The 8030-nt window shown below is 47.8% G+C and overlaps 1 long non-coding RNA gene across 1 annotated transcript; it reads left to right on the top strand.

Annotated features, from left to right (window-relative positions):
• Positions 1 to 537: 537 nt before the first annotated feature.
• LOC104974661 (uncharacterized) lies at positions 538 to 7782 on the top strand. The gene is made up of 3 exons (XR_003030037.2): positions 538 to 897; positions 4766 to 4972; positions 5523 to 7782. It is a non-coding gene; the product is annotated as an uncharacterized lncRNA (long non-coding RNA).
• The last annotated feature ends 248 nt before the right edge of the window (positions 7783 to 8030 follow it).

Below are 8030 nucleotides of genomic sequence, written 5' to 3' on the forward strand. Positions count from 1 at the left end.
GTAGTTTTCTTACCTCCATTTTATAGAGGAGGCCAGAAAGAGCATCAGAGAGGTGAGGTCACTTGTTCAGGGTCACACAGCATCCACTTAGCAAGTCGCAGACTAGGGATTTGAACTCAGGTCTGCCTGCAGAGACAGCTCTGACCTTGTTCCTTCCCTTGCTTGCGCACAAAGTTCTGACCTTCTGAGAGACACACCATATTTTCAATTGAATTTGTATTCATTTTCAACCTTTTTGTGTGTGTGTGTGGTAAAATATACATTACAAAATTTAGCATTTTGAAGTGTGCAATTCAGTGGCATTTAGTACCTTCACAATGCTGTGCAACCACCACCTGGATCTAGGGCCGGAACATTTCCATTTCCTTTTAGAAACTCGGACCCAGTGAACAGTCTATTCCCCCTCCTCCCAGCCCCCAGCAGCAACTAATCTGCTTTCTGTCTCTATGGATTTGACCATTCTGGATATTTAATTGTGGCTCAGTCTTCATTCTGTACCAGGCCATCCTTGTGCACTCTCACAGGATGCCAGGAAATCATCATCCTTGTCCCCAGACTTGGCTGCAAGTAGGAATCACCTGATGACTTAAAAATGAAGCAAAACAAGAAATCGCAGATTCCTGGCTCTCATGCCCAGACTTCCTGACTTAATTGACCTGTGATCTGATGAGGGTATCAGAGTTTTGGAAGATCCCAGGTGTTTCTACTGGGCAGCAAAGTTCAAGAACCCCTGCTCAGAACCTTCTGGCTCATGGAGCATCATTCCTTTTACAGGCAGGAAAGCTGAGGTCCAGAGAGAGCTTTCCTGGCTCACACAGAACGTCTGTGGCTGAGCCAAGACTGGAACTAGCATTCCTGCTTCTCACTCACACCGCTCTCATCCCACTGCTTTTCTAGGTATGTAATGTCTTCTGCCTCAGTTTCCTCATTTATTACATGTGGACCTTAACTGTGCCTCCTCATAGGGTGGTTGTCTGACCAACTGAGATTATACCAACTGAGATTTGAGCACTGTGAAGTGCTCAAAGTGGGGCTTGGTTTACAGCAAATGATACACATTTACTGTTGCTGTTTTATGTACTTGGGGTACAGAAATGAGTGAGGTGCAGGAAGGCTGTGAGCTCATGAAGGACAGGGCCGAGGGCTCCTCCCTCTGTGCCCAGCATTCGGGGCAAACCCTGACATTTCATAGAAGTAAGTGTTCTAAGTGTAGGGAACAGGTTCTTGGCTGGGCTCACTGACCCTCTCTGCACTGGCACTGGCTGACCCCCTTGCCTCTTCTGGCACCCTGGCCTTACTCTGCAGACCCGGGACACTGAGGCCTACAGAATCAACCAGCCTGGAGCCATCGAAGCGTCCACTCTTTAGACAGCTGTGTGTGTGTCTTGTAGCTGTGACTTGACCTTATTGTCCTTTTACGGGCAGGAGTCAGGTTTCCTGTACCCTCGACTGTGTCAGGCATGTGGACCTGGAACACAGTAAGCATCTTATAAGTCTCACCTGAGGCTCTGACTGACCTTTAGTTCCTGGGGGCACTGGGGACAGGATCCTCTCTGCCCCCGCCTTTTGCTCTTTCCATGTGTACATCCAGGTGTTGGGCACTGCCAGCCTCTTCCTTGATGCTCCTGCTAACAGAACCTCATCACTTGCGGGAAAAAAAGGGGCGTGTCAAGTTTGCAGGGAAGCTGGGCCCAGCCCCAGGGATGAAACATCTCGAGACTCTGCGTAGTCACGGTAAACCCAGTCCCGTTGCCTAGGTATCCTTGGCTTCTGGGTACCGACGTGACCCACCTCTGGTCAGCGGGACCTGATGGCAGCTCTGGGACTGTGAGGGGTTCCGGGAAATGTCCCTTCCTCCCCCCCCCCCCCCCCACCGCCCAATGCTTTGGAGGCTGGCAGACGAGGGCTACCATGGAGCTGAGTCTAGGAATGGAGGACTAGAGAGTTGCAGTGATATTGATCCAGAACTTTGGCCTCCCTGAGCTCGCGAACCCCGGCAGTCTGCTCTGGGCTTGTTAGGTGGGAAACTGTACTTGGTTGTTTAAGGCGATCTAGTCTGTGACCTGCAGTTGAGCACACCCTAACTGAGCACACACAACTCTTCCCAGCCCAGGTCCTTGCTCTGTTTGAAGACAGAAGGACAGCCCAAAGCCCCGGGTTCCTTTCATCACTTTTTTCCTCCCTTGACTTAAAGGTACACAGTGATAATACCTCCCGGGGTTTATTACCACTAATAACAAGCACATTTATAAATACTAACATTTTTTACATTTTCTCTGTGTTAGATCTTTATGCGGGATGTTTAATGCTCACACGGTGTGGATCCTAGAACATGCTTACAAATGAGGAAGCCTGGGACTCAAGGAAGTTCTGTAGATTGGTGATTCAGAGCTTGGTCCTGTTCCCTGAAGCTGACAAATCCTGTTCTCCCTGCAAATCGGCCTCCCTCATGTCCAGACCCCAACCCATTCCTTTATTCCTGTTTTTCTCCTTGTGTGATTCTTGCACATAGTAGGTTCTTGAGAGAGAGAGCATGTGATATTCATTGTCTGCTGTCTTACATCACCAGCCATTTACCAACCAGGGCAAGCAGAGCACCCCCTGTGTTTAGAGGGGTGCACCTGTGTGTGTCTGTTGGGGGGTGGGTGTTTAGTTGGAGAAAATGGGCCTTGTCCACAGTAAAAAGAACAACTCCCATTAATCGAAGGAGTACCTAAGGTACCAGGTCTTGTGCTTTACATATTTTTGTTTAAGGTCTACAGTAGCTCTAGGGAATTTTTTCAGGAATCTCAAGCCTCTGGGACATCAAGTGGTTTGCCCAGTCACCCAGAGCAGATGGGAACCAGGTCTGTGTGTCTGGAACTTGTGTCTCAGCCCAGAGCAGAGAAGGTCAGCATGTCCGGAGCCAGAGGGAGGTTCCCTCCTCTGTAGGGAGGCTTCACTGGACAGGAAGCACCTGAACTGAGTCTGGAAGGATGGGCTAGACTCCCAGAGCAGGAGAGGGCTTGGGCAAACTCGTGGAGATGACACAGTGTCTGTTTCATTGGGAAATTGGGGATTATTATGGAAAAAACCAGGCCACATGGCCCCTGTGTACCTCTTGTGATAGAAGGTATTGATTATGGGAGGGGAGTTTGGGGCAGAATGCATATATGTGTATGTATGGCTGAGTCCCTTTGCTGTTTAATTGAGACAATCACATTTTAAATTGGCTATACCCCAATACAAAATAAAAAGTTAAAAAAAGATGCAATGGAGACGCAGACATAGAGAACAGACTTACGGACACAGCGGGGGTTGCTTAGGAAGGAAAAAGTGAAAGTCGCTCAGTCGTGTCTGACTCTTTGCGACCCCGTGGACTATACAGTCCGTGGAATTCTCCAGGCCAGAATGCTGGAGTGGGTACCTTTCCCTTCTCCAGGGGATCTTCCCAACCCAGGGATCAAACCCACGTCTCCCTCATTGCAGGTGGATTCTTTACCAGCTGAGCCACCAGGGAAGCCCAAGGAAGGAGAGGGTGGTACAAATGGAGAGAGTAGCATGGAAACATATACACTGCTGCTGCTGCTGCTGCTGCTAGGTCGCTTCAGTCGTGTCCGACTCTGTGCGACCTCATAGATGGCAGCCCACTAGGCTTCCCCGTCCCTGGGATTCTCCAGGCAAGAACACTGGAGTGGGTTGCCATTTCCTTCTCCAGTGCATGAAAGTGAAAATTGAAAGTGAAGTCGCTCAGTCGTGTCCGACTCTAGCGACCCCATGGACTGCAGCCTACCAGGCTCCTCTGTCCATGGGATTTTCTAGGCAAAAGTACTGGAGTGGGGTGCCATTGCCTTCTCCGAACATATACACTAGCATTTGTAAAATAGATGGCCAGCGGGAATTTGCTGTATGACTCAAGGAATTCAAACCAGGGCTCTGTGACAACTTAGAGGGGTGGGATGAGGTGGGAGGGAGGGGACATATGTATACCTATGGCTGATCCTTGTTGATGTATGGCAGAGACCAACACAATATTGTAATTATCCTGCAACTAAAAAGAACTTTTAAAGAAGACGGACATAGGAAAAATACAGGCTTTAGATCTTTTGAGTTAAAAAAAAAAAAAAGAGGTATTGATTAGAATAGCAGCTTAGGTTCCATGATGCCACTGGCTTCTGAAGGGCAACGCCCGGGTGAGTATCTATTCTCCTGGCTCCCCTGAAGAGAATGTTTATTCTGCTGTTGGCAACAGAAGATGAGAAAGGCAGTTGTAAATACCTCTGTGTTGATTTCCTTCAATTAGAATTCACTGAGCACCAGACCTTGCCTTAGCAGGACTCACAATCCGGTAGAGGGGACCTGCCTGAAAATGACCCCTGTGTCAGTTTCATCAGCCACCCTGCCCTTCAGCAAGGCCATGCATTTGATTTACAATTGTTTGTTTCTTTTAATCCTTGGAGCAGCCTCGTTGGTAGGGGTCCTTTCTCACTTTAACTCAGGAGATGAGGATAGGGGCCAAGCAGTCACGTGACTTAATCAAGCACCTGAAGCTAGTCAGTTCCTAAGGCGCTGAGACCCTGCCCCAGGTCTTTGGGGTTCTAAAGTTCAAATTCTTTCAGTTACCTGCATTGCATGATATCCCAAGCATGTGGGCTTTCAAAGAATGCCCACAATCTGGGCTGTTAAAAAAAAAAAAAACAACAAAAAACCACCAGGAGAACAATTGCTGAGGCTGAATTCAAGCTACTGACTCACAGAACTCCTGACTGTAACCTTCTGCTTCCAGCATGCACCTGGAGCATCCTTCAGATGGGCCGGCTATGCTGGTTAGGACAACTGCAAGAGGACCCTGGGTGTCCTGGGCCCTGGAGGGCTTTCTGAGTGTGACTCGACGAACCCCATCTATGAAATGGGTCTGGCTATCGCTTGTGTCTCATGTCCACAGCTCTGGGTTCTGCACGTTCGGGGAGGCTGGGGCCCAGTCTTGCAGCAGGTAGGTTTCTTCCCTGTATGTGGGTCACCGCGGGGATGAGGCTGGCCCGGGTTGGGCAGACTCTCTGCTCCTGCCTCCCCTCCACTCTCAGAAGCTTTCAGGGTGATTAGTTCCCCTCCTGGAGGGATCCTGTTACGGTTCTACCAGGAGGGCCTCTGAAAGTCCTACCTGCGATAAGAAGGCTGCGTCTCGGTTAATCTCCCAGCTTAGAGGCCATGTTTGAATATTTAAGAAATGGTTTCCAGGCTTGGGGCTGGGAGGAGGGAGTGGTACACGGGGCCTGGCCTAGTGGGTTTTGAAGGCATGTATCCTCAGAGGCCTTTTCTGCTCTTCAAGCCCGTGGGGCCTGGTGTCTCCCAAGTCGTTCCTTTAGGTTGAAGTTCACTTGTACCTGGACCACGGGGCCTGACTGGGGATTGTATTTATGGAGAAGCCCAACTGGACTCCGGCCATGTGCTGGAAGCAGTGCCAAGTCCGAGGGCCAGTGTCCAACCCTACTCCCAGCCCCAACAGTTCCAGGCCTGTGTGTCTTGACTGCTCTCTCCCTCAGTTGGCAGACTCCTGGCAGAACCCACTGGGAGTAGAAGTTCAAGAAGGGAGCCAGCCATGAGTGAACACCAGCTACATGCATTCTGAGTGAGTAAGCCTGGCTGTCTGGCTGAGCGGGGTTTGAATTTTTCTTTATTGCTTTCATGCTGTGTGTTCCTGGGCAAGTCACTTAACTGCTCTGAGCTTTCATTGTCTCCTTTGGGAAGTGGGTCCAATAGGATGTACTTCATGTGGCTCTTTTTAGACTTTCATAGGCTTTAAAGTGCCTGCTAGTAGGTTAGTTTTGTTTTTTTTTTTTAATAGACTATTTAGTTGAAAAATTGTGTATTCATTTGTAACACTTGCTGGTTGGAACTCACACCTGTGCTGCTGCTGCTAAGTCGCTTCAGTTGTGCCCAGCTCTTAGCAACCCCATGGACTATAGCCTACCAGGCTCCTCCATCCATGGGATTTTCCAGGCAAGAGTACTGGAGTGGGGTGCCATTGCCTTCTCCGACTCACACCTGTAGCCGCTGTTTTTTCTAAATGACTGCAGTGAGAAGTCAGGAGAAATAGCCAGAAACCTATAGGCCTGGTTCCTGAATTTTTCTGGCTTTGCCCAAAATAGTTAAGATCTGAAAGATCAGTGAAGGTGCTGTGGGTGTTTTCTACATTCATAGGGGAAAGCAGCTTTTCAGTCAACAATATGAAAATAATTGGCTGGAAGAAATTAGGTGAGTTTAACTTCAAAATATATCACCAAAGTGTTCCCCCCATAAAACAACCTTCTATTAAGACAATTATATGTAATGTATATTGCAAAATGAAAGTTTCTATTTTTGTATTTGGACAAAACATGAAACTGTACTGCATGTTTTATTTCTTAGTCCGTGTTAAGTTGCCACCCCTTCTTTGTGGAAAAAGATGATCTTATATTCTGTGATGGTGTCCTTTTATTTTTCATGGTTAGAAAACATTCTTTCTCTTATGAAATGACAGTGGTGATGGTTTTAAGTTTTGGAAACTTATTAGTGAATAGACAATATATGTAGAGTGTTTAAAGGGCTCCAAAGATAAATAAAGTGAATCTCCCTCCCTTCCCTGACTCTCAGTCATCCGTGTCTCTCCCTGAAGGAGGCAGATTCTTATAAATTGCTCGTGACCTAGTCTAGTCTGTGCATGCTCATGGAAAGAGGGCAACATCATTCCTAATGGGGCAAAACTTGGTTCTTTGGCAGAGCAGTGAGGGTGGGAGTTAAAAAGATCTTAGATGTTATTTCCGTTATCATCGTGTATGTATGGTTCCACTTTGTGTCCTGTTCTGGTTTGCTTGGGACCCAGTCATTGGCTGGGTGCACCAAGTATAACATTGTTCCTCTGGGGAAGTGGGATCTACTTTATGATAACTCAATTGCTTCTATTTTTTGAGGCCATCTCTGGGGTCTTTAAATGAGCTGTGGGGGGTATTAGTGCCTACACCCAATTTCCCTCTTACTGTCTTAGGGCATATTTATGAGCAGCAAGCTGTACGCTTTGTGCTCATGGAACCTCTTGGGTCTCAAGATCAGATCTAGAAATGTGTTTTTGCTGATAATGGTGTTCGTTTAAAGGTGGCAGGTGAAGGCAGCCCAGGCTTCACGCTGACTTCCTGCACCTGTGCAGACAGCACTAATCAATCGATCATTGCACACTTTCCTGTGAGATCAGACAGACCGTAGAATCCCACTCAATGTAATGTTCTAGGGTGTGGGCAAAGGAGGTGACACGCACTGCAGTTCTGCTATAGTATCTTAGTACACTGTTTCCCACGCTTTGGTATTTTACAGATCAGTGGAATTTCTGAAAAATCAGATGCACTAATGTGAAAGTGTCCCTTACTCAATAGTGTCTGACTCTTTGTGACCCCATGGACTGTAGCACACCAGGCTCCGCTATCCTTGGGTTCTCCAGGCAAGAATACTGGAGTGGGTAGCCATTCCTTTCTCCAGGGGCTCTTCCTAACCTAGGAATTGAACCTGGGTCTCCTGCCTTGCATGCAGATTCTTTGCCATCTGAGCCCTGGACTAGTGTTAGGTGTCCACTCTTTGTTTTGGCAGGTACTGCTGCTGCTAAGTCACTTCAGTTGTGTCCGACTCTGTGTAACCCCATAGACGGCAGCCCGCCAGGCTCCCCCGTCCCTGGGATTCTCCAGGCAAGAACACTGGAGTGGGTTGCCATTTCCTTCTCCAATGCATGAAAGTGAAAAGTGAAAGTGAAATCGCTCAGTCATGTCCGACCCTCAGCGACCCCATGGACTGCAGCCTTCCAGGCTCCTCTGTCCATGGGATTTTCCAGGAAAGAGTACTGGAGTGGGGTGCCATTGCCTTCTCTGTTTGGCAGGTACTAGAAAAATTTAAAAATAGCTGCTGTTTAAAAATCACCATTTGTTCATTTTTTTTTTTTTAAGAAAGTACATTTTTAACACCAAAAAATTTGGAAAAAGCTTTCAGAAGAAAGGACAATAAGCATGGTTAGCTTCATTTTAAAAAGA

The sequence above is a fragment of the Bos taurus genome, chromosome 17 (assembly GCF_002263795.3).
Source record: "Bos taurus isolate L1 Dominette 01449 registration number 42190680 breed Hereford chromosome 17, ARS-UCD2.0, whole genome shotgun sequence".
Classification (NCBI taxonomy): domain Eukaryota; kingdom Metazoa; phylum Chordata; class Mammalia; order Artiodactyla; family Bovidae; genus Bos; species Bos taurus.